This window comes from Panthera tigris, chromosome B3 (assembly GCF_018350195.1).
Source record: "Panthera tigris isolate Pti1 chromosome B3, P.tigris_Pti1_mat1.1, whole genome shotgun sequence".
Classification (NCBI taxonomy): Eukaryota; Metazoa; Chordata; class Mammalia; order Carnivora; family Felidae; genus Panthera; species Panthera tigris.
The window spans coordinates 57,571,241-57,598,297 of record NC_056665.1 but is presented as its reverse complement, the minus strand read 5'-3'; positions in this window follow the sequence as shown (position 1 = coordinate 57,598,297).

Here is a 27,057-nt window from a genome sequence, read left to right as displayed (position 1 = left end):
AGACTTACCTAGAAGTTAATTTAAGAACTAGTAGATCTTGAGATGTTCAGTTACCTAAGTGTGTAATTCTTGATTTCTGCTCAGGTCATGATCTCATGGCTCCTAAATTCATGTCCCACGTCAGGCTCTGTGCGGAGCCTGCTTGGGATGCTCTATCTCTCCTCTCCCTTCTCTCCCCCTCTCATGCTCTCCACCTCAAAATAAATAAATAAATAAATAAATAAATAAATAATAATAAAAAAGAACTAGTTGATCTTGATGTTGGCCAGCATTCCCTTAATTGGAAGCAACCAGATCATTAATCATTTGTGTTTTCTTCATAGGGTAAAACATCTGTGATTTAGTATACTGTTAAACTTTCTGATCTGGTAAACCATGTCTCACATGTACACTGCTACTTGGCAGCTGTGAGCTGGTTTGTGTTGGGAGTGGACAACTGAATGAAATCCTATGAGCCTAGGGGATAGAGATTTTAAGAGGGGAACTTCCTGGTCGGAATTCCCACATATTTATGGTAACTTTAGTTGGACAGAAAGGGAAAACTGGTGCTTTATTAGGTTGTCTTTGCTGTGGCCATTGCCACTTTGTGATGTGAGGTTGCAGAATCCATACTTACTTCTTGGCGCAATGAAATTAAGGTGTCACCAGCATGAGACATTAACAACAGAGGTGTTGGCATCTTCAGAATTTTAGCACTCATTTGTCTCCCTGGTGGGACGATTGCCAATGTTGTATTTCTTGGTAAGTTCCAAGGACAGAAGTGAGGCACTCAATGTGGCTTTGTACAGTCCTTTCCAGATAAATAATAGTAATAACTTATAGCTTTAAAAACTATAAAACAAGCAGTTAGGTTTACAGCAAAATTAAAAAGGTACAGAGGTTTTCCATATACCTTCTACCTGCACACATGAATAGCCCCCCCCCCCCCATTATCAGAGTTCCCTACTGGAGTGGTACATCTGTTATAGTTAATGATCCCATGTTGATACATCATAATCACTCAAAGCCCATGGTTTACCTTAGGGTTTATTCTGGGTCTTTTATATTCTATGGGTTTGGAAAATGTATAATGACATACAGAGTATTTTCACTGTCCTATATATACTCTCTGTTCCACCAGTTCATCTCTCCCCTCCCCCTGCCATAGTAGCTTTTTGAAATCTTACTATGTGCTAGAAAACACTTTGCAATATTACTGAGAAGTAGATCTTTTCATTATCTTCATTTCACAAGGGAGAAAACGGACATAGAGAGGTTGAGAGGCTTCCACATACCTTGATGAGGCCTAGCAAGTGAGGAAAGAAGGAATCTAACTCCCAAGTCAACAGTGTTGACCAAAACCTTGTATTCCCTGTTCAGAGGCTTTTAGAAGGAAGTATGAATGACCCTGGTAGGCAGGAGGAGGACCAGTACTTTGGAAAACTGCTTGGCTATGTAGAGTAATCTCAGTTCTTTTTTTTATTCCCAGGCTAGAGTGTCCTTGACAAATGCTGTTCACACACAGTGTTTTTATGTTTTTTGTTTTTTTTAAATTTTTATTCATGTAGAATATAGCTTTTATAGACAACAGTTCATATTTTCGTTTCAAATTGCTATGCTTTTCATAAGTATTAAAAACCATATTTTCTTTAATCACGTATTTATAGATGTTATCTAATATCAAAATTAAATTTACAGAAAAATTGGGTAATTTCTTTTGCTATGATTCTCACATATACTGAAACAGTTATCCTTACTATATGTTTATATTCTTCATAACATTTCTACTATTTTACTTTACTCACCTTTGAAACAAAGCAATTAAGTTACATTTCTCACATTTTTTTTTGTCAACAGAGAATCTAAAACCTGCTGTATAGTGTTATAATGACTTGATTTGCATCTTTTCTGAGCAGTGAGAATTACCATTATTTAGCAGAGTAATCATATTTGAAGTGTTTCAGAAAGAAATTTTTCTTCTCTACCATCTGCCAAATTTACTTATTAACACTTTTTTTGAACTGATAACTCTACAAATATGTTTCTAGCCCAGATTTTTCTTTGTGTACTAAAACCTTGAATTAATTACCAACTGAACACTTCTGACTTCAATTATTACTGTGAATGGACACTGTAATGCATTTTCCAGATGACTGTTTAGGAATAAAATACCTCTTCCTGTAGCTGTGAGAGTATTTATAGCTGTCAGCCCTTTTCAGGGATTGCCCTAGCCAAAGAAAGGCACCTCACTCAATCTCATGCTCTTTTCCTGGAGCAGCTTCCTTCCAGTGACTGATAGATATAGAGGTATAAACACCTGACCATCTCACTCAAATAGGGACAACTCTAAGCGTTATTGTGTCTTAAAAACTCCCTACTCCATTGCTGCCCAACTGCGATGCTAACCAGTTTCTCTCTGCTCAACGCTGATTCTTTTTCTTTCCTTCCTTTCATCGTGAGTTAATTCCAAAGTCATTCTCTAATAAAACACCTATGTGCTAACCTCTATTTGAGTCAAGTTCCCAGGAAACCCAGCTTGAGATACTGACAGCTATCTCAAATTTGGTATGCCTAAATTTAACATGGATTTGGGGAAGAAGATAAGTGCTTTTATTGTATTTCTTAAACCAGTTAATGGCCCCATCATCCACTCATCATCCCAGTGAGAGATCTGGGATTTGCCCTGGATTCTTCTTCATCACTATTATTTCTTTAGTTATCAATCTGGTTACTCTCTCAAATTCATTTCCAAATACTCCCTCTTCTCTTCATCCCTACTGCCACTGCTATGGCTAAAATCCTCATTATTTCTTGCCTGTTTAGATCAGCAGCCTTATAACTTAAAGATTTATAGCAGATGCTGTCAGTGCCCTGCTGCATTCCTTGACACTCACTATTCCCAGTTTTGCCACAGGCTTGTTAAAGCAAGCACCTGCAACTCTCTGCCTGAGGGCTTTCTTTGGCCCATGGAGATTGCTGAGATTGTGCTGTGGCCAGATAGGGAGTTCTGGGGAGTTAACACTCCCAGAAGCAACTCTGAACCATTGGTGGATGGAAATTGGTGGATAGATACTCTGATAGGAAACTAAAGTGTGTTTCACATGGTCTCCCAGAGGTCACCTGTGGATTAGTTTTCCATAGTGATAACCTTCATAGTAATGTAAAGTTCAGTGGCATATTTCCTTTTCCTATCGTACTTCTTCACTGTGGATGAATGTTTCCTGGCATCACTTCTTAGGAACTGGCTATAAAGACCTTACTTTGGCTAGAATTCCTCGGTAGGAAACCCTGAGATGAAGGTTTGAGTGCTGGAAGAGTTACCTGAATTAAACACAAATGTGATCATTTAATTGTCCTATTTAAAAATTCAAGTCGCTAAAGGTAAACCCCAAAGTCCTTAGTATGCCATCTCAAACTCTTCATTACTTATAGCAGGATGTTTGCTGCTCCATTGAGCTAGACAATCAAAATCATGGCCCTCTTGAAACATCCGGTCACGTCTCACTCAGATAGAAGGTAAGGTCTCAAACTGCAAAGCCTACCAGGTTCAGGTTAAATGTAGGATACATCAGATAGCTCTAAGAATAGTTGACACAAAGCTTCATTGAGCCAAGAAATAGAGTAGCTTCTCTTCTAGACACTCAAAAATGTGGGCTTCTCAATAGCACTTCAATGATGTTTTTTCACCTTTACCTTATTTGAATGGGATTCGAACTAAAATCTCTCATTAGTTTCCCACAATTGAGCATTTCTTCATAATGAAGATTGATGAAATTTTGGAGCTCACAGGAAAACTAGCGTAGGAAAACAGACATTATTTCTTATTTATGCCTTTAACTTTGGCACTAGGGTCTAGATGGAAATGAAGCCAAAAGCTTAATTCATTGGATTTGAAAACAAGATGATACCATTAAGTGAATATTTACAGAATACCAACTGTATAGTGTGATGTGGGAAATACAGGAGAGATACTGGGGCTTGAAAGAGAAGGGAAAGTAAGTTTGATGTTTGAATATACTTAAAAATTATGAGTCTTTGCCCAAAGCCTTTTGTTGAACTGTTATTTGATCCTGTGCATAAAGTAAAGATCTCCACTTTATACATAGGCAGTGATCTTAATTTGAATAACTAGGCCATAGTCACAAACTTAAATACTGTTTCCCCAGGGAAGACTTTATGACTCCATAATCAGTTTTCCAGAGTATCTTAGAGTTCTTTTTCATAGCCGTTACAATTTACAGTTGTTCAATTAAGTTGCATCTCCTTCACTGGACTGCAAATTCCAGGAGAGTAGTGACCACATCTATATTGTTTACTACATATTTTTAGTACCTATTGCATGACACATGTATGTGCCTATAAGTATTTGTTGGATAAATGAATACTCAAATATGGGAGAACAAGGAATAGATCTCAGATCTGACTTCTCACCCTCATTTTTTTACAGTGAGTATTTCAGATTAAAAGACAGAGATAGTACAATACCTATCTACAAAATTGGCACTTAATTACATATCTAGTGGTAATGTAAAAGCGAGCAGTCCCTAAGCACTTTGACCAACCCTGTTAGGCCTTGTGTTATTAAAAAAATGTTTTTTTCATGCTTCATGGGCTGTAGGGCCAGAGGAGATTCTGAGTTAGGAATCCACTTACATGGAAAATTCAGGACTTGGGCTTCTCAGTGATGGACTTTATGCACAAACTAAGTTTATGGATTGCTATCTAAAACCATTTATCTAACCCTTCATTTATTTTTACCTGACTTAGCCTATGCACAGTTTTATTTCTGGCAATTGTTAGGTAGCACTGTGGCTTGGTCTTTAGGTTATTACATTCATGCGTACAAGATGGCCACTACAATCCCAGATAGAGCATGTGGACAACATCTGGCCAAAAAAAGAAGGAATATTTTGTTGTTGTTTCTGTCGTTCTTTGATTTTTAATTTGGAAGAGAAACTTTTCCAGAAGCCCTCTGTAAATATTTTTCCTCAGGGAAGTTTGGCCTGGATTGGATCACTTGTTTTAGTGGGAAAAAAGGGATGGCAAAAATACAGATCTTGCATTTTTAATGTCTTCATCCACATTTTTATGGGTTTCTTCCTCTATTAGAAAAAAAGCTGGAGCAAAGACAACCCAAGGTGTGTTCCATAAGAGCTTCTACTCAGGGGAATGGACCAAATTAAGTTTTTATTCAAAGTTTTGATTTACTAGTTGGTTTTCATAAGAGTTAAAGGGGGATTTGATAACTTAAGTAATTTAGTGACTTAAAAAAACCTGACCCTGAAAATGTCTGTCTCTAGTATGCCCTAATTTTTTCCCCTAAAAATTAGTTTAATTTCTCTCCTTTGAGCAGGTGGAGATCCAACAATTGCTGTTTTCTGTAAGATAAAATGCTGGAAAATCATCTAGGGGTTAAATTGAAGCCCCTCCAGTAAAATACTACTTCTCCACCGTCCATATACTTGGGTTCCTGGATTTCCTGAATGCATAATGTATTTCTTACATTGTACTTGTTCCCTAAAGCCTATTAAAAGATTCCCAGCCAATCCCCTTCAACATTCCTGGAAGAAAAGCCCATAGGAGAAGAGCCCACAGGACTGGGTATTGAAGTTTTTCACGATTACCTCTCCCCTCTTCATCTTTCTCTCTTGGCACTTATCACCACATGACCTGCATCATTATAGTTATGTTCCTAATTTCCTCACATTCTAGGACCTTTAGAATTTTAAAATAGAGTGTCTTATATAATCTTGGTACTGTTATGACCTAGTACCCAGTGTAAAGTCAGTGCTTAAAGCAGATCCTCCCTCTTCCCTGTAGCCACACTCTGCAATATTATTTAGAGACTCTACTTTTGATGGAAGGAATTGCTATTTCTCTGTCACAGTCTGACCCAAACAAAAATGACAATATGTTAATTCTGAACCTAAGCTTCAAGAGGCCTTGTATGATTCTGTTCTCATTTTTCTATCAGATTAGCCTGGGCTTGTTTTCATAGCATAGCAGAAAAGAAGGGGTGGGGGAGCAGGAGAGAGAGAGAGAGATCATGTAGAGAACTCAGATTATCCTAGACAAGCTGATAGCCAGTTGACCCCAAAACAAGTGGAAGAGTCAAGCCAAGATTAGCAGAGATGTCTAATCAAGTCATAGATGACCATATGCACATTTGAATCCACCAGAAACCAGAAAAAATACCCATCTAACCTTTAAACACATGAACAACATAAAATACCTTTAAGTTACCATGCTTTGGGGTTATTTACATAGCCATGACCTTCAGATATGCCCAAGAATTTATTGCGTTGAAACCACCTTTCATAATTGAAGAAGAATTTTCATCCTTGGCGAAGAAGGGTCTAATGAGTACATGGCCCAGATTCTTCATGGTAAAATTACATAGATAGTGAACAAGCTAACACAATATGAGAAACAAGTCAATAGGAAGATAAGCTTTAAAAAGTGTAAGTGTAATCTTCATATTACCTATGGAAAACAAGATGAAAAAGTCCAAGTATAAAATGATTTAATACTAGGTACTTTTCATTCTTTAAAAGATTTTGATGTGCCTAGACAGAGGGTACAAATAATAGTCAAAAGTGAATTTTATTTAAAATGCCTTTTAGGCTCTCCTTTATTATGCTAATTAAACTTAATTCATAAATAAAATATCAAGTTGAGATGTAACTGGCAAATGTGTTCTATTAAGGAACACTTAGGTTCATAACTCCTCCCAGTTGGCTGAGTTCTTAATGCTACATGGTTCTCTGCCAGGCTATGGGGTTTATTCTCATGTTAAAGAAAACAGGCATTTGCCAAGAATCCTGATTTAACCGTGTCTTCATTCAACTATAAGCAGATCTTCATGGAGTATTCGCAGTCTGTATGTAGACAGGGATCATCAGTAGCCCAGAGCTCCCTAACTCAGAACTCCAGATTTTACTTGACTGGGAAGAGGGGGATCGGTCAGAATGTTAATCTGAACTAGAAATGCAAAAGATTTTCTTACTCTTCCACATTTGAAACCAGTTAAGGAAGAAAACATTATTCTACTTTAATCAGAATATGATGTAAAAGTTTGCACTGTATTTGTTCTTCTTTGCCTAGCAAAATTAGCTTTTGTGTAACTGAATTAAGATGAGCCAAAAAGAAACTCAGTAAAGTGACCAGAAGTTGGTTTTATGCCCAATTCTTCTGCAGAGGCAAGGTAAATGGGAAGAGTCAAATGTGCACAGGGTTGCCCTCCTTTGTTAGGAGGAATTCAAGGAAGAGGCAAATGCTTAAACAGTGGTTCCTACTCAGTGCTCTATCTGTGATTTCAGATAACAAATCTGCTTGGAGATATGACCTGGGACTTGGAAGTGAATCTAGAAATGCTCACAGTTGGAGATGATATTACTGTAATATTTCTTTGATATGGTCCCTCAGAGTCTGGCTTTCCACTGAATGCTAGTGAATTAAAATGTAGTCAATATTTACTGAGTATCAGGTGCTTCTGCAGTGTGTGTGTGTGTGTGTGTGTGTGTGTGTGTGTGTGTGTGTGCGCGCGCGCGTGTGCGCGTGCATGCTGGGTGAGAGGGGGCAGGGAAGGAAAGGACATTTCTTTATCCCTATTCAAAGTCTACTGTCTTTTTTCAATGGACTTTAAAGACTTTTTAAAAATGTTTATTTTTTTGATAGAGAACATAAGCAGGGGAGGGGCAGAGAGAGAGGGAGACAGAGGATATGAAGCAGGCTCTGTGCTGACAGCAGCGAGCCCAACGGGGGGCTCCACCCCACCACAACCATGAGATCAAGGCCTGAACTGACGTGGAACACTTAACCGACTGAGCCACCCAGGTGCTCCTCAGTGGACTTTAAATATTTATTAAGCAACTCTGGGCCTGTAGGGGGCCACATCTGTCTTTACAATTAGTTAATTGTGCCAGGTCCTGGCCAGCTGGCAGACCCCTGAGAGCACAGGACCAGGGGGATGGGAGTCAGGGGAGGAGGGTGGTAAGGGTCTGAGCTGCCCAGGGCATCTGCCCTGAGAGAGTCGCCATGCTGAAAGCATGGGGACAGGCACCTCAGCTCTGCCAGGGCCTGGTGTCCCAGACTTTCCAGGTATTTGTACATATTTATGATGGGGGCAGGATATGAGATGGGGACTCCTAGGAGGAGCCCAAGCAGAGCTGGGCCCTGGGAAGCTGAGCTGAAGAGTGAGCTGGTGGTCTTTCCTGAGCACATTGGAGGCCGGGCCAGTGGCGCAGGCTCTTGACCCACATGGCCTCAGACAATCCCTTGAGCTCCCTTGAGCTGACCCTCCACCCACAGGGGTGCCATGTCCCCCAACAGTACAAGCCCCACTGTACGAGGAGAAAAACTGTAAAACACTATTTTTCATTACTGATTTTCCAATCATTTGACTAGTAGTCTACATCTAAATAAAAGTTTAAAAATGAAAAGAACAAAAACCAAAAACCCAGACATGATGGAAAAAGACTCTGAGAAGGTATGTAACTTGCCCAACAGTAGTAAAGCGAGGATTAAAAATCAGATGCAACTGCCAATTCCATGTTCTTTCCACCCTACAGAAGAACTGAAAGAGTAATTTTTGTGATTCTGGTACTGTATCTGTGAGAAAGTACATAAACCTACATATTTATGTAGCTGCTTTTCTGGAACAGATTGCCTCTACCAGAAGTACAATTTCCTGAGGCCAGGCTGCTATGTCTTTGTTGAGTAAAATTGCACCCAATCTCTTTTTATACGAAAATAATATACTTTCATTAAAAAAACCCTTTATATGAGCTTACATTATTAGAAAAGCATGGGAGTCAGTGGAGAGAGAGATTTTTTTTCAACTACAGCTTTTATGGAGCCTAAATGGTAGAATCCCTTAAGACAGAAGCAATTGTGTGCAGTCCCATTGATTTGGGGCATTGTTAAGGTATGTCAGTGGCCTAAGGTATATTAATGATGGAATATGTCATTGGTGAAAGTAAATTTTCCAAGCATAGGGTGCTCTGATTACTTCCTCAGAAGACATTCCTTACAGACAATTCTAGGGCAAAGATGATAAATAATAAACTTTTCGCTTTATGAAGTTTGTGGCAATTTAAAACTGCTTTCATGTATGGTCTCCTTTTTAAAAAAATCTCTTTATTGACATATAATTCATATGCCATAAAATTAACCCAATTAAGTGTACATCTCAGTCGTTTTAAGTATATTCAGTTATGCAACTATCAGCACAATCTAGTTTTAGAATATTTTTGTCATCCTAAAAGTAAATCCTGTGCCAGATTTTAAAGTGCATTCTTCAGTTGATGAATATTTGAGTTGTTTTTACTTTTAGGCTATTATGAATAATGTTTCTATGAGGATTTGTGCATTACTCTTTTTGTGTGGACTTATGTTTTCACTTTTCTTGGGTATGTACCTTGGAATGAAATTGTTGGCTCATATGGTAACTGTATTTATCATTTTAAGGAACTACCAAACCATTTTCCAAATAGATGCTATATTTTCCATTACCACTAGCAATAAATGAGGGTTGCACTTTCCCCACATCTTCATCAACATTTGTTTTTGTCTTTTTGCTTTTAGCCCTCTTAATTACATGTGAAATCATATCTCATTGTGGTTTTGATTGGCATTTCCCTTGTAACTAACAATGTTAAGCATCTTCTCACGTGCATATTGGCGATTTGTATGTCTTCAGAGAAATGTCTTTTCAAATCCTTGCTCATGTCTAAATTGGCTTATCTATCTTTTTATCATTGAATTGTAAGAATTTTTAATGTATTCTGGATAAAAGATTCTTATCAGATATATAATTTTCAAATGTCTTCTCCCATTCTGTGATTGTCTTCTCACTTTCTTGTTATTGTGTTTGTAGTACAAAAGGCTTATTTTGATAAAGTCTAATTCATATAGGCATACCTCAGAGATATTGTAGGTTTGATTCCAGACCACCCCACTAAAGCAAACATTGTAAAAAAAAGAGTCAGGTGGAGGTGCCTGGGTGGCTCAGTTGGTTAAGTGTCCAACTTCGGCTCAGGTCATGATCTCGCGGTCTGTGAGTTTGAGCTCTGTGTGGGGCTCTGTGCTGACAGCTCAGAGCCTGGAGCCTGTTTCAGATTCTCTCTCTCTCTCTCTCTCTCTCTCTCTCTCTCTCTCTCTCTCTCTCACCCTCCCCCGTCCATGCTCTCTCTCTGTCTCAAAAATAAACGTTAAAAAAAATTTAAAAAGAAGATTCAGGTGAATTTTTTGGTTTCCTGGTACATATAAAAGGTATGTTTACACTATACTGTAGTCAATTAAGGATGCAATAACATTATGTCTAAAAATATGCATATGCCTTCATTAGGAATTGGTTTATTGCTAAAAATAAAAAAAAAGCTAACCATTATTGGAGCTTTCAGTGAGTCAGTCTTTTTGTTGATGGAAGGTTTGCTTTGATGTTGATGACTTATCAGGGTGGTGCTTCTGATGAAATAGTGATTATAGTGCAGGACATTTTATTTCTAGGGTCCTTGATAAATCTAAGCAAACTCCTTTGAATATGTATATTTTTACATTTTGTATGAAAATTAGAAATGCTTATTGTGTTCTTCCTTTCCAGTTGTTCAATCACGAACAATTTTACCTATAATCCTGTTTTTGATTTACTTTATTTTATTTTATATTTTGTTTTTTATTCAAGTATAATTAATATAGGATTATATTAGTTTCAGGTGTACAGTATAGTTCAATAATTCTATACATTATCAGTACTCATTAAAAGAAGTATACTGATAATCCCACTACCCCACCCACTACTCCCCCCACTCACTACCCCATGGAAACCACCAGTTCTCTATATTTAAGAGTTTGGTTTTTTTTATTTGTCTTTTTGTTTTGTTTTGTTTAACTTTTACATATGAGTGAAAGCATATGATATTTGTCTTTCTTGGACTGATTTATTTCACTTAGGATTATACCATCTAGATCCATCCATGGTGTTTTGAATGGCAAGATTTAATTCTTTTTTTATGCCTGTGTAGTGTTCATTGTGTATATATACCACATATTCTTTATTCATTCATCTATAGATGAACATATGGGTTGCTTCCAAATCTTGGGTATTGTAAACAATGCTGCAATAAACACAGGGGTGCATATATCTTTTCAAATTAGTGTTTTTATTATCTTTGGGTAAATAGTAGTGGAATTACTGGATCACATGGTAATTTTTAATATTTTGAGGAATCTCTATACTATTTACTGAAGTGGCTGCACTAGTTTGCATTCCCAGCAACAGTGCACAAGGGTTCATTTCCTCCACATCCTTGCTAGCACTTGTTATTTCTTGTCTTTTGGAATTAGCCTTTCTGACAGATGTGAAGTGATATCTTGTGGTCTTGATTTGCATTTCCTTGATGATTAGTGATATTGAGTATCTTTTCATGTGTTTATTGGTCATCTGTATGTCTTTAGAAAAGTGTCCATTCAGGTCCTCTGCCCATTTTTTCAACTGGATTATTTGGGGGTTCTTAGTGTTGAGTGGTACCTTCTTTATATGTTTTGGATATTAACCCCTTAGTGGATATATCATTTGCAAATATCTTATTCTACTTCCTAGGTTGTCTTTATGTGTGTTGATGGTTTCCTTCACTGTGCAAAGTCTTTCTATTTTATGAATTTTTAAATTTTTTAATGTTTATTTATTTATTTTGAGAGAGAAAGAGTGCATGTGAGGGGGGAAGAGGTAAAGACGGAGGGAGAGAGAGAACCCCAAGAAAGCTCTGGCTGTCAGCACAGAGTCCAATGCAGGGCTTGAACTCACAAATCATGAGATCATGAACTGAGCTGAAATAAAGGGTCAGATGCTTAACCAACTGAACCATCCAGGTGCCCCAAAGCTTTCTATTTTAGTTGTAGTACCAATAGTTTATTTTTGTTTTTGTTTCCCTTGCCAAGGAAGACATATTTAAAAAAAATACATCCACTGCCCATGTCACAGAAATTAGTGCTAATATTTTTTTTAGGAATTTTATGGTTTTAAATCTCACATTTAGATCTTGAACCCGTTTTGAGTTTATTTTTGTGTATGGTATAACAAAGTGGTCCTTTTCCATGTAGCTGTCCAGTTTTCCCAATACCATCTGTTGAAGACACTGTGTTTTCCTCATTTTTTATTCTTGCCTTCTTTGTTGTAGATTAATTAACCATAAAGTGTGGGTTTATTTCTGGGCTTTCTATTCTTTTCGATTGATCTGTGTGTCCATTTTTTTGTGTGTACCAGTACCATACAGTTTTGATCACTACAGCTTTGTAGTATATCGTGAAATCTGGAATTGTGGTACCTCTAGCTTTGTTTTTTTTTCTCAAAATTGCTTTGACTGTTTGAAGTCTTTTGTGGGTCCATACAAATTTTATGGTTTTGTCTTAGTTCTGTGAAAAATTTTGTTGTTACTTTGATAGGGATTGCATCTGGATATTGAGGTTGGGGTCACATTGGGTCCTGCATACACGAGTTTTATTGGCAAACGTATATGTGAAGAATGAGGAGTAGAGGAAACAGAAGTGGAGGAGGGAAGTTTTCAGACTATGCTGTGTGTCTGATATGTATGAAAGGAGAGAGGGAAGGAAGGATACTTGACTAGTATGTGTCTATGTGTGTTTCTATTGAGCAACTCTTGTGCATAATTTAATCAATTATTATAGGATTTTCCTTTTATTCCATCCACTATTCAAATGACTAATTCCACAAAGGCCAGCTTAGTGTAGGTGCAGTTTCTCTGAACTACACCTCTTGACTCCTGTCTTGGGACTCTTGAAGCCACCATATAGGATGCCCATGAGCACCTATTTGGCACTCCCAGAAGTGCACACCTGCCAGGACAACTTAGAAGTCCAGGAGAGTTGATGTCTGTTGTCCTATTTTGAGCAATGGATGAAAGAGTTGATGTATAAGTGTCACCACTTTTGTCCATTGGGTACATAGTTTTGAAAGTTGCATGAGTGCAAGCCTCAACTACCTATTGTGGTGGCTAACTAGATAGTATATATTTGTGTTGCCTTTACCCACTTCTTTGTCTTATTTTTCTGTCCTAAAATTCTCCCTGGAATCATATTCCTTTATTAATTTCTGCACTCAAGATCTGCTTTCAAGGCAACCCAGGCCAACTCTTGAGGCAAACACAGCCTCATTTAAAGGTAGTATAGCTTTAATTTTTATGACTATGACTAAGCTATTGGTTCAGTCTTTATGGAAGCAGTTGGATATTTAGGAGAATAGAAAAATATCAAACATATTGAGACAAATCTTTTTGTATAAATATTTCTCCATAAGGCAATACCTGATTTACCTTAAGGTTTCTAAATACTCTGGATTTCTTTCTGGGACTTGGTAGGATTGTACTTCTGTGATCTTTTAAATTTGACATGGCTATGATATTGACTTTAGCCAATGAAATGTGAGTGGAAGTGAGAAGGATCAGAAATAAGTTTTATGAGTCAAAGTATGATTTTCCTTCTTTTTCCAAAGTATAATTTCTTGTATTTCTGCCCTCTTGCCATGGTGATTATGAAATATTGAGAATATATGTATTTTTATCAACCTGTATCTGAGTGACAATGATGAACAGAACTTGCCTATTGATCTGCATTGGACATGTAGCATTATCAAGAAATACATTTTAATTCCTGTTAAACCATTGAGTTTTTCAGTTGTTTACTATGGTTTAAAAGTCAGGATGGGCTAGGTTGTTATGAAGTGTATAAAACATACATGTGTACATATACACACATGTAATATGTACCAAGCATTACTCTAAGGACCAAAACAAAACAATTAAAACAATCATGTAGCAGCCAATGAAGCAGCTCAACTGTAAAATGGGAGATCATCAGAGTGTCTAAGGTTAGAACATGTAATAACTTGCTGAAGATCCCCAGCTAATAAGTATAAAAGCCAGGATTCAAACTTCAGAACCCTGTTTCTAACACCTAAACCAGTGTTTTTCAGTTTGGATGTACTATGTTGGTGATACCTGATATCCTGTAAAGTAGACCACAGGGAAGTTTTGTAATTTTAATTCTGTAATATATTTCACAGGTTTTACATTTAAGATTATTAATTGTAAACCATTATATAAATTACATAAAATGCATCCTCTTAGCTGCAAATTGAACATGACGCTAAGATGAACAGCATTTAAGAACACTATTATGAGGACATAAGGTATACGTGAAAATAAATGGCAATTTCTCTTTACTGTTATATTTATAATTTGCTAAAATTTGCAATTCTGTAATAGTACAAAAGTAGTTCATAACAAAATGGAAGCAAATAAAGTGATAAAATAGTAACAATTAGTGCAACTCTAATACATACCTACTGAAAAAAGTGGGCTAGTATGATGATTTTCCATAAGCAACCAAAGATAGATGAAGAAGAATGTGAATATTGGTTTTATTGGGTGAAACTACCTTACATTCATAAAATTGTTATGAAACCGTTAAACTTTTCCATGTTTTTTTTAATGTTTATTTGTTATTGAGAGACAGAGAGAGACAGAACATGAGAAAGGGAGGGGCAGAGAGAGAGGGAGACACAGAATCCGAAGCAACTCCAGGCTCTGAGCTGTCAGCACAGAGCCTGACACGGGGCTCAAACTCACAAACCGCGAGATCATGACCTGAGCTGAAGTCAGTTGCTTAACTGACTGAGCCACTCAGGCACCCCTCCATGATTTTCTAAGCAAAACAGAATGACCACTCCGCCAAAACTTTTTTTTTTTCCGGGAAAAGCATAAAATAATGCTTTCAGGTACAAAGTTGATTGTCACTGAGAAAGAAGAGAGATCAAAACATCAGAACCATCATTCAAAGTTATAATACTTATAGAAAATACAAATACAATACTCACTCTTGCTAAGAAACTTATAAAACCACCCATAAAATTGACAAATAAAACTCATACAGAGAGGACAAGCTATAGGCACAATTTCTTTATTAAAAAGACATTTTGGGCATTGCTTTATATCAATGGCATACAATATGGAAGAGCAATTATTGTCATTTATGTGCTGGAAGATAATTTGCTTTTATAGTTGGACAATACCAATTCCAGCATATATGTAGCACATGAGGAAGAAATGCCAGGCACTGCTTTTTGACTCATTTATCACTAAAAACTCATTTTGTGAGCTGTATTATCAAGGAGAAATCTTTTCAATAATAACCAAGTGGGAGAAAAAAAGTGCATTGGAATCAGTATCGTCAGAACACAGTTATGAGTACAACAAAGAGCATTGCTCTATGAAAAAAGTTTCACTTGAATCAGATCCACCCACTATTCATAGGGAACAGTTTTGGCTCAATGCATGTGTGAAGGATATTCTCCATTAGCTCATCAGAACAGTGCTCTACCTTTTCGAGTCAGGGTCCCAACTAAAATTCAATGGCACACGTAGAATAATTTGAGGGGCACCTGAGTGGCTCAGTCAGCTAAGCATCTGACTTGATTTCAGCTCAAGTCATGATCCCAGGGTCATGGATCCCATGAGTCCCATGTCAGGTCTGTGCTGAGCATGGAGCCTTCTTAAGATTCTCCCCAGCCTCTGCTCCCTTTCTCAAATTAAAAAAAAAAAAAAAGGATAATTTGAGGGGAGTTTATTTACAGGTAGGTAACCACAAGGGATACAGCACCAACTGGGCTTAGTAGGAGCCAACTCATTACAATGTCTTTACTCCTTTGCATTGGCCCAATGAGCTTTACATGATAACTACATAAATATTGTTGACACAGAGCTAAGGAATGTGTTCCCCTATCAGACTCCTTTTGTGTAGAGTCTCGTCATCTCTGCTTCGCCTGATTCCAGCAATGTCTATGACCAGTAATTTCACAGACTCTGATCTGCTTTGAACCAACATTACCCCTCCCCGATTTTGTACTGTGAACCTCTTGGTGTCAGCCTGGATCTTCTGATGTTTGTCATGGGGGACCCTGTAAGAGCCCACTAGATATTTACATACCCAGAAGTGTGGTGGGGGGGGTGTTAATGTCTTAGGGAGTAATCCTCAGCCAAATGAGGTATGGAAATCAATGGATTTAGTCTCTCGAGGGAGGCAGTTCTGAGATACACTCCACACACTCTTAAGAAGGTTCACAATTGTCCACAATCATTGCGCTCTAGGCCCAGACTTCCACACATAAAGTTGGAGTGGTCCTGCTCACGGAGTGAAGGGTTCCAAGCCCAAGTGAGGTGGTCTCAGCATAAATCTATGTTAGGTTGAGTAATTTAATGTATAATGCGACTGCAAGGTGCAGTAGTGTACTAAAGGCTCATTTATCGTCCACATTCCACAAAATCTTCATTTTTATCATCCTCAGATTCTCCAAGACCATTGCATTTGTTTCAAAAATATTCCTCCACTTAGTGCTGCCAAATCAAAATAGCGGTAGGTATCCTAATTTTTTTTTTTTTGATTTGTTCTCACAAATTCTTAAATGAGCTCTAAAGTTCACTTTATGGTAAATGACCTGTTTTTGTTTGTTTGCTTTCCTGGTAGTTTTTGTAGAGTTTTGTGTTTATCCTTATACAGTGATCTTTCAGTGTGGACAACTTTCCTATCAAGGTCTTCAGTGGAAAAATCTTTTCTTGTGTTTTTGATGACTTTCTCCTCCTTGGCTTATCTTTTTCTGAAACTCCTCATCCAGAGGAATAATCATAAAGATTTAACACATTTCATGTCTTATGTTTTAGGTATAGATACTGGGAAAAAATTTTAATGTAATTTTATAAGATAATATCTTTGGGGGTGGTATTTAGGTAGAAAATAAAATTACTTTCAAATATCGTGTTTTTGAGAGGCCATTTCAGGCATATCTTATTTGAAACACATATGGATATTGTTTGCTTGTTTTTGATTTGATAGTATTTTTAAAAAAATTTTTTTTAAGGTTTATTTATTATTGAGAGACAGAGACAGAGCATGAGCATGGGAGGGGCAGAGAGAGGGGGAGACACAGAATCTGAAGCAGGCTCCAGGCTCTGAGCTGTAAGCACAGAGCCCAACACGGGGCTTGAACTCATGAACTGTGAGATCATGACCTGAGCCGAAGTCGGTCACTTAACCACCTGAGCCACCCAGGCGCCCTAATTTGATAGTTTTAATTTGTGAGTTTAATCCATTTTTGTTATGATCACTGGTACTTGTAGACATTTCTAACAGTTTTTGTTGTCTTCCCCTACCCCCCCCCCCCCGTCACCTTTTTAGTTTGATAGAATTCTGTTTCTTACCCATCACTATTCTAAATTTTAAACAAACGTTTTAAAGTTATATGTAATAATATTTATAATTGTACCGTATATAATTAATGTGCTAGTGCTTTCTCCTTGGGAGAGGACCAATGGTACTGAAATCACTTCTGTCTTTTCTATTACTGTTTTTATTTATTTTTATTTATTTATTTATTTATTTATTTATTTATTTACTTATTTATTGTAAACGTTTATTTATTTTTGAGACAGAGACAGAGCATGAACAGGGGAGGGGCAGAGAGAGAGGGAGACACAGAATCGGAAGCAGGCTCCAGGCTCTGATCCATCAGCCCAGAGCCTGATGCGGGGCTCGAACCCACGGACCGCGAGATCATGACCTGAGCCGAAGTCGGACGCTTAACCGACTGAGCCACCCAGGCGCCCGTCTATTACTGTTTTTAAACTGAATTCTGCCTTTCAAATGTTTGTTAGTAGTTATATTTAACAATCTTTTAGGTTTTTTGTTCACCATTTGTTTTGCATTCCAGTCTTTCCTGTCTTTGCTGTAGCAATAATTAATAGAGCTTACTATCTGCAGATCCTTGTTGTAAAAGCTTTGTTCTTTTGCATCTGAAAATTCCTCTTCCCTTTCTCTTGAGTGGTAATCTAGCTGGGTTAAAAAATCTATACATTTTATATTTCCCTCAGAACTTTGAGGATTTTTGTCTATTTTATCCTGTAATTTATATAGATAGAATGTGTTCTGTCAATCTATGAGAGAGGTGAGACAGAATATATATAAAAAGATAATTAGATGATAATCTGCAGACTAAATAAAGTGAAGCCTATACTTTTCCAAGCTGAGGATTTATTTTTATTTTACTTAGATCTCAGTTAAAATTTATCTGGAACGAAAACAACAACAGCAACAACTCACATCTTCATATTGAAAGTGCGTAGCATTGTTTTTGAATATTACTTCAGTTCTCATCTCTTGGAACTTCTGTTAGACATGCCGGGGCTTCGTCTACATTTCCACTTCTTTCATATGTGTTCTACATTATTTCTGGGCTGCTTTCTGAGTGAATTTCTCAGGAGTGATTCTTTGTTCAACTTTCTTGATCTGGAGTTTATCCTATTTGTGTGACTTTGAGATAAGCTCAAACCTGTTAAAGCCATTGAAATCTCAGGCAAAATCAATTAATAACAATCTCACTACCCATTACAGAAAAATCTCCCAACTTATGTTGAATTATACTGGTAAGAAATAGATGTAATCAGTATTTATTTTAAATAATGTTTTTACTAGGGTCACCTGGATGGCTCAGTCAAGCGGCCAGCTCTTGATCTCAGCTCAGGTGTTGATCTCAGGGTCATGAGTTCAGGTCCCGCTTTGGGCTCTGTGCTGGGTATGAAACCTACTTAAAAAATATTTTTACTACAGTTGCTATTTAAAAGTTTTAAAAATATTTATTTATTTTTGAGAGAGAGAGAGACAGAGCATGAGCGGGGGAAGGGGCAGAGAGAAAGAGAGACATAGAATCCCAAGCAGGCCAGGCTCTGAGGTATCAGTGCAGAGCCTGATGTTTACTAACATGTATTTAATCATTGGTCTTTTAATTTCTCTTAGAATTTAAAGGACACTTTTAATCCCATAGGAAGGTTTTCATCTCAGGAAAGTCTTACTCATTTATGTTACTTTGCAGCTACCCTTGTTCTTTCCTTATTATTCCTGAAAATCTGTAATTATAAAAATGGAGAACAAAAATGGGTATCTACTCTTTCACCTCATCTTGACATTTACTTTGACCTATTTCCTCTTCATTCAGCGAGAACTTAAGTGTATTACTCTATATCATGGATTCTATTTTCTGCCATTTGAATGCTATTTGGTTCTCTTTTCAATGCAGATTCAGATTATTGTACATCTTTAGGGGTTTTTTCTCAATTCTTTTTTTTGTTTTTCATCTCGCCTATTGAATTTCTTAAAACTTTTTGTTTTAATTCCTTAGAGACCACATTTTCAAGCATTTTAGTGAGGATGAAAAGGCATTTTTTCTAAAATAATTTTCTAAATTTTATATAAAGTATTTTTTTGGAAGTTTGATTCTCTTGAGTTTAGAATGATAATATATATGTGTGTGTGTGTGTGTGTATATATATATATATATATATATATTTACAATATACTTCTACTGGTTAGCAGAAAGCTAATATGAGAACTTTCTTGACTAAAGATGTGTTTAAATGTATTGTGTAGATTGTGCTCAGGTCTACTCAAATTCTTCTGTCAAATCTGCAGCTGGAAAGGGAGCAGTTTTGCATAGCTCCCTACCCAGTTATTAGTGTTTCAAGATTTTTATCTCTACTTCAGCTCAGTGATAGAAGTGTCATTTCTACACTTAGTGCATGGTTCTAAGACGTTTTATAATCATAGAAATAGCATCTCTAGAATATTGTGGCAAGAGAGGTAAAGAACCCACCTGGTGGCAAATGTTGGGGTAATCATTATAATTGGGTCAATGCTTCCATTTTCTCTTCTATTTTCTTGAGGTTATTCTTAAATATTTTTAGAAAGATATACTGATGGGGTCCAAGAGGGAATCTCTGTTCTACTTGGAGGTGATGATTTTTGAGGCAAAGAGTTGGATGCTAAGTAATCTTGCTATATAAACCTTTTATAATCTAGGGACAGACTGTAGAGGAGGGCTTACGCATATAAGTACTTCCATAGTGGTGGATTCCCTCTCTAAGTAGACTTTGTGTCTTTACAGATTTTTTGGGGGTAGGAGGGAGTTGAGAAGAACTGTCTAAGAGACTGTCAGAAATTACTGCAAGCCCTTATTACCGGTCTAAATCCTGCTTATTTTCTATTCTCACTCCCCTATGGAATTTTGCTATTATTGATCAAATTAATACCTCCTAAGAGCAATTCTGCTAATTCCGACTTTTTTCCAAAGCCTTTAGTGTTTATGCTTCTGTGGGCAATGGGAAACTACTTAAACTCATGTTCATTTTTTTTAATATTTATTTTTGAGAGAGAAAGAGTGTGAGTGGGAGAGGAGCAGAGAGACAGAGGGACACAGAATTCGAATCAGGCTCCAGGCTCCAAGCTGTTAGCACAGAGCCCCCGAGGTGGGGCTCGAATCTTCGAACTGCAAGATCATGACCTGAGCCAAAGTCAGACACTTAACCAACTGAGCCACCTAGGCACCCTACTTATACTTGTGTTCAATTACTTCTGTAACAGTGGAAGAGTAGTCTAGGGGAATCTCTTCATAGTTGTTTTATTTTGGAGCTTATGTTCTGGTACAGGTAGCCTAAGCACATTCACAAGTATTAGGCATTTTTACAGTATTCTTACCATTTGATCCATGTAGAATGGCTTCTACTTTATCCAGTCAATTCTTGTTCATCCTTTGATAACCATATCAGATATCATCTTTATTTTAACATAGAATCTGAATGTCACACAGCTGAATGTTAAAGCCCTCATGGCCCTTTGCATCTTTTAAATAATATTTATGCCACCAGTTAATTTTTGAGCAGGGACTGAATCTTTAATTTTGGATTAGTATGTCTGCATAATACCTAGAGAGCAGTGTCTTATACTCTATTGGGCTTCATAAATACTATTCAGTGTTTTTGGTCTTTGGATCCACTTGCACACTGGGAAATTCTAAAGTTTTTACTTGTAGTTGTAACCACATAACCCAATGTCCTGCATCCTGTGTCTAAAGTATGTTCTTTATTTTTAAAAGCATTGCAGCTTCAGAATTATATAGAATTAATTGTTTCTCTTTTGTAGGTTGGTAAATCTACCTAAATATTTTTTTTTCAGCAAGTGTAAAACTGATTCTATAGACCTGGAAGGGCTCTGAAAGTAACATTCAAAACTCTGGATCTATATGCAAATATCCAGTGCCCTTCTGGATTATAGCTAAGATACAAATTAAAGTGCCCTTTTATATACAACTATCAGCAAAAAGAACAGAAATATAAGTAAGTTGTTGAATACAGAATTGAGAATCTTAAAGTTCTGAGTAAGAGACAACAAATGTTGCATAGTTAACTCTCAAAATTAAATAGCCTTCTGCTATCACATATTTCAGGTATAGTTTGACTTCGTAAAACATTATAGAAATTGGTGGATTGGGGATAATAGTTTATCTGAACCAATCTCATAGAATTAGCCCCCATGTGCTTCACATTCATTAGGTTGCCATTTGGTTTTATTGATTATTTCTTTCCTGTGCAGAAGCTTTTTAGTTTGATGTAGTCCCATTCATTTGCTTTTGTTTCCCTTGGCTTTGGAGTCTCATCCAAAAAAATATTGTCAAGACTGATGTCAAGGAGCTGAGATGACTGATGTATATGGTTTCTTCTAGGGTTTTTATGGTTTCAGGTCTTACATTCAAGTATTTAATACGTTCTGAGTTAATTTTTGTGTATGGTGTAAGAAAATGATCCACTTTCTTTTGCATGTTGCTGTTTAGTTTTCACAGCACCATTTATTGAAGACACTCTTCCCCCTTGTATATTCTTACCTCCTTTATCATACATAATTGAGCATATAAGCATGGGTTTATTTCTGGGGTATTTTGTCCCATTAATCTATGTGTTTCTTTTAATATCAATGTGATACTGTTTTGGGTGTGATATCTTCAATTGTGTTCTTTCTCAAGATTGTTTTGAGCATTCAAGGTCTTTTGTGGTTACATACAAATTTTACAATTACTCTAGTTATGTGAAAAATGCCATTGGAATTTTGATAGGGGTTGCATTGTATCTGTAAGTTGCTTTGGGTAGTATAGACATTCTAACAATATTAATTCTTCCAGTCCATGGGCACAAAATATCTTTCCATTTATTTGTGTAATCTTTACTTTTTTCATCAGTCTCTTTATAATTTTCAGTGTGTAGATCTTTCATCTACTTGGTTGGATTTATTCCTGAGTACTTTATTCTTTCTGATGCCATTGCAAATGGAATTGTTTTCTTGAATTATCTTTTCCCATAGTTTGTTATTAGTGTAGAAAAATACAACAGATTTCTGTATGTTGATTACGTCTCCTGAAACTAGCTGAATTCATTTATCTAACAGTTTTTGTGTGGTATCTTTAGGGTTTCTATATATAATATATTATCTGCAAATAGCGAGAGTTTTACTGCTTCTTTCTTACTTGGATATCTTTTATTTCTTTTTCTTGCTTAGCTATTGTGTCTAGGACTTCTACAACTATGGTGAATAAAAGAGGGGATAGTTGGCATCCTTGTCTTTTTCCTGATCTTAGAGGAAAAGCTTTCAGTTTTTGTTTTTGTTTTTGTTTTTACTGTCAAGTACGATCACTGTGATTTGTGGGTTGTTATATACAGCCTTTAGTATGGTGAGGTACATTTCATGTAAACCCACTTTGTTGAGAGTTCATATCATTAATAGATGTTGAATTTTATCAAATCCTTTTTCTGCCTCTATGGAATTGATCATATGATTTTTTTAAAGACATGAAAAATATTTTTGATGAAGTATAATTAACATACAGTATTATATTAGTTTTAGGTGTACAATATAATGATTCAATAATTCTATACACCAGTGCTCGTTAAGGTAAATGTACAGTTGATTTCCTTTATTTTTTTCGCCCCTCCCCTTACCTATCTCTCCTGTGGCAGCCATCAGTTTGTTCTCTGTGTTTGAGTCTGGATTTTATTTTATTTTTTTGGTTATCTTTTATTTTGTTTATTCATTTGTTTTGTTTCTTATCTTTCACATATGAGTGAAATCATATGTATTTTTCTTTCTCTGATGACTTCTTTACTTAGCATTATACCCTCTATGTCCATCCATGTGGTTGCAAATGGCAAGATTTTTTTCGTTTTCTTTTTTTCCATCATTCCCTCTCTTTCTTTCTTTCTTTCTTTCTTTCGTTCGTTCGTTCGTTCTTTCTTTCTTTCTTTCTTTCTCATCACAATAAGTGTATTCTTAAATCCTCATCCCCGATTTACCCTGTGCATCCATCCACCTCCCCTCTGGGAAACATCAATTCTCTATAATTAAGAGTCTATTTCTTGACTCATCTGTTGCTCTTGCTCTCTCTTTAATTTGGTTGTTTTGTTTCCTAAATTCCACATATGAGTGAGATAACATGGTATATTTCTTTCTTGGACTACTTTTGTTTAGAATTATACTTTTTGCTCTATCTATGTTGTTGCAAATGGAAAAATTTTATTCTTTTTATGGCTGAATGATACTCTACTGTGTGTGTGTGTGTGTGTGTGTGTGTGTATTACAACATCTTTATTCATTCATCAATTGATGAACACTTGGGCTGCTTCCATAGTTTGGCTATTATAAACAATTCTAGAATAAGCATAAGTATGCAAGTATCACTTTGAATTAGTGTTTTTGTATTTGGGGGATAAGTACCCAGTAGTGTGATTCCTGGATCGTAGTATAGTTCTATTTTTAACTTTTTGAGGAACTCCATACTATTTTCCACAATGACTGTACCAATTTGTATTCCCACCAACTGTGCAAGAGGGTTTCTTTTTCTCCACATCCTCACCAACACTTATTCTTTCTTACATTTTTTATTTTAGCGATTCTGACAGGTGTGAGGTGTGATCTCATTGTAGTTTTGATTTGTGTTTCTTTGAGTGACATTGAACATTCTTCATGTATCTGTTGGCCATCTATGTGTCTTCCTGGGAGAAATGGTCTGCTCATGTCTTCTGCCAATTTTTAATTGGATTATAAGTTTTTAAGGGGGCTTTGAATTCTATCAGTTCTTTATATATTTTGGATACTAACCCTTTATCAGATATGTCATTTGAAAATATTCTCCCATTCAGTAGGTTGCCCTTTAGTTTTCATGGTTGTTTTCTTTGCTTTTGTTTTTCTTTGATTTTATTTGGATGTAGTCCCAGTAGTTTATTTTTGCTTTTGTTTCCTTTGCCTCAAGAGACATATCTATAAAAGTGTTGCATGGCTAATGTCAGAGACAGTACTGTCTGTGCTATCTTCTAGGATTTTTATGGTTTCAGGTCTCATATGCAGGCCCTTAATCCATTTTTGTTTTGAGGGCACAAGATTTAAAAAAATTTTTTTTTAAATGTAATTTATTTTTAAAATTTACATCCAGGTTAGTTAGCATATAGTGCAACAATGATTTCAGAAGTAGATTCCTTAATCCCCCTTACCCATTTAGCCCATCGCCCCTCCCACAACCCCTCTAGTAACCCTCTATTTGTTCTCTATATATAAGTCTCTTATGTTTTTGTCCCCCTCTCTGTTTTTAAATTATTTTTGCTTCCCTTCCCTTATGTCCATCTGTTTTGTATCTTACAGCCCTCATATGAGTGAAGTCCTATGATATTTGTCTTTCTCTGACTAATTTCGCTTAGCATAATACCCTCTAGCTCCATCCACATATTTGCAAATGGCAAGATTTCATTATTTTTGATTGCTGAGTAATACACCATTATATATACATACCATATCTTCTTTATCCATTCATCCATCATTGGACACATGGGCTGTTAGCATACTTTGCTATTGTTGATAGTGCTGCTATAAACATTAGGGTGCATGTGTCCCTTTGAAACAGCATACCTGTATCCCTTGGATAAATACCTAGTAGTGCAATTGCTGGGTTATAGGGTAGTTCTATTTTTAATTTTTTGAGGAACCTCTATACTGTTTTCCAGAGTGGCTGCACCAGTTTGCATTCCCACTGGCAGCGTAAAAGAGATCCTCTTTCTCTGTATCATCACCAACATCTGTTTTTGCCTGAGTTGTTAATATTAGCCATTCTGGCAGGTGTGAGGTGGTATCTCATTGTGGTTTTGATTTGTATTTCCCTGATGATGAATGATGTTTAGCCTTTTTTCATGTGTTGGTTGGCCATCTGGATGTCTTCTTTGGAGAAGTGTCTATTCATGTCTTCTGCCCATTTCTCCACTGGGTGATTTGGGGTTTTTTTGGGTGTTGAGTTTGATAAGTTCTTTATAGATTTTGGATACTAAACCTTTATCTGATATGTCGTTTGAAAATATCTTCTCCCATTCCGTCAGTTGCCTTTTAGTTTTGCTGATTGTTTCCTTTGCTGTGCAGAAGCTTTATATTTTGATGAGGTCCCAATAGTTCATTTTTGCTTTTGTTTCCCTTGACTCCGGAGACATGTTGAGTAAGAATTTGCTGTGGCCAAGGTCAGAGAGGTTTTTGCCTGCTTTCTCCTTGAGGATTTTGATGGCTTCTTGTCTTACATTTAGGTCTTCCATCCATTTCGAGTTTATTTTTGTTTATGGTGTAACATATGCAGGTCCTCAACCCATTTTTAATTTATTTTTGTGTATGGTGTATGAATATGGTCGTTTCATTTTTTGCATGTAGTTGTCTAGTTTTCCCAACGCTATTTGTTGAAGAGACTGTCTTTATCCCATTTCATGCTCTTGCCACCTTTGTCGAAGATTAAATGACCATATAGTTGTGGATTTATTTCTGGAGTTTCTATTCTGTTCCATTGATCAATGTGTCTGTTTTCCTGCTAGTACCATACTGTTTTGATTACAATTGATTTGTTGTATATCTTGATATCTGGGATTGTGATACCTCCAGTTTGTTTTTCTTTTCGAAGATTGTTTTGGCTATTGAGGTCTTTTGTAGTTTCATACAAATTGTACGATTCTTTTTTATGGTTCTGTGAAAGATACTGTTGGTATTTTGATAGGGATTGCTTTAAATCTGTAGGTTTCTTTAGGTAGTATGGACATCTTGACAGTATTTATTCTTCTAATGCATGAGAATGAAATATCTTCCCATTTGCTTGTGTCATTTTGAATTTCATCAGTGTTTTATAGTGTTTGGAGTATAGGTCTTTCCCTTCTTTGGTTAAGTTTATTCCTAGATATTATATTATTTTTGGTGCAATGTAAATGGGATTGTCTTCTTGAATTTTCTTTCTGCTATTTAATTATTAGTATATAGAAATGCAACAGATTTCTGTATATTTGTTTTGTATTCAATGACCTTCCTGAAATTTATAAGTTCTGCTAGGTTTTTGGTGGTCTTTAGGGTTTTCTGTATATAGTATTATGTCATCTGCAACTAGTGAAAGTTTTAATTATTCTTTACCAATTTGGATGCCTTTATTTCTCTATGCTGTCTAATTGCTGTGGCTAAGATTTCCAGTACTGTGTTGAGTAGAAGTTGTGAGAGCAGACATCCTTATCTTGTTCCTGACCTTGGAGGGAAAGCACTCAGTATTTTTTTCAAAATTTTTAAAAGTTTATTTATTTATTTTGAGAGAGACAGAAATACCATGAATAGTGGAGGGGCAGAGAGAGAGAGAGAGAGAGAGAGAGAATCCCAAGCAGGCTCTGCACCAACAGCACAAAGCCCAATGCAGAACTTGTAATCATGAAACTATGAGTTGTGACCTGAGCTGAAACCTAGAGTCAAGCACTTAACTGACTAAGCCACCCGGGCACCACAAAAGCACTCGGTTTTTTACCATTGAGTGTGATGTTGACTGTGGGTTTTTCATATAAAGCCTTTATTATGTTGAGCTGTATTCCCTCTAGACCTACTTTGCAGAGGGTTTTTATCATGAATGGATTTGTACTTTGTCAAATGCTTTTTCTGTATCTATTGAAATGATCATATGGCTTTATCTTTTTTTCTTATTGTTGTGATGTATCACATTGATATTTTTGCGAATATTAAACCACCCTTGCATACTGGGAATAAATCCCACTTCATTGAACTGTATGATTTTTAAAAATATATTGTTAGATTCAGTTTGCTTGTATTTTTGTTGAGGATTTTTGCATATATATTCATGAGAGA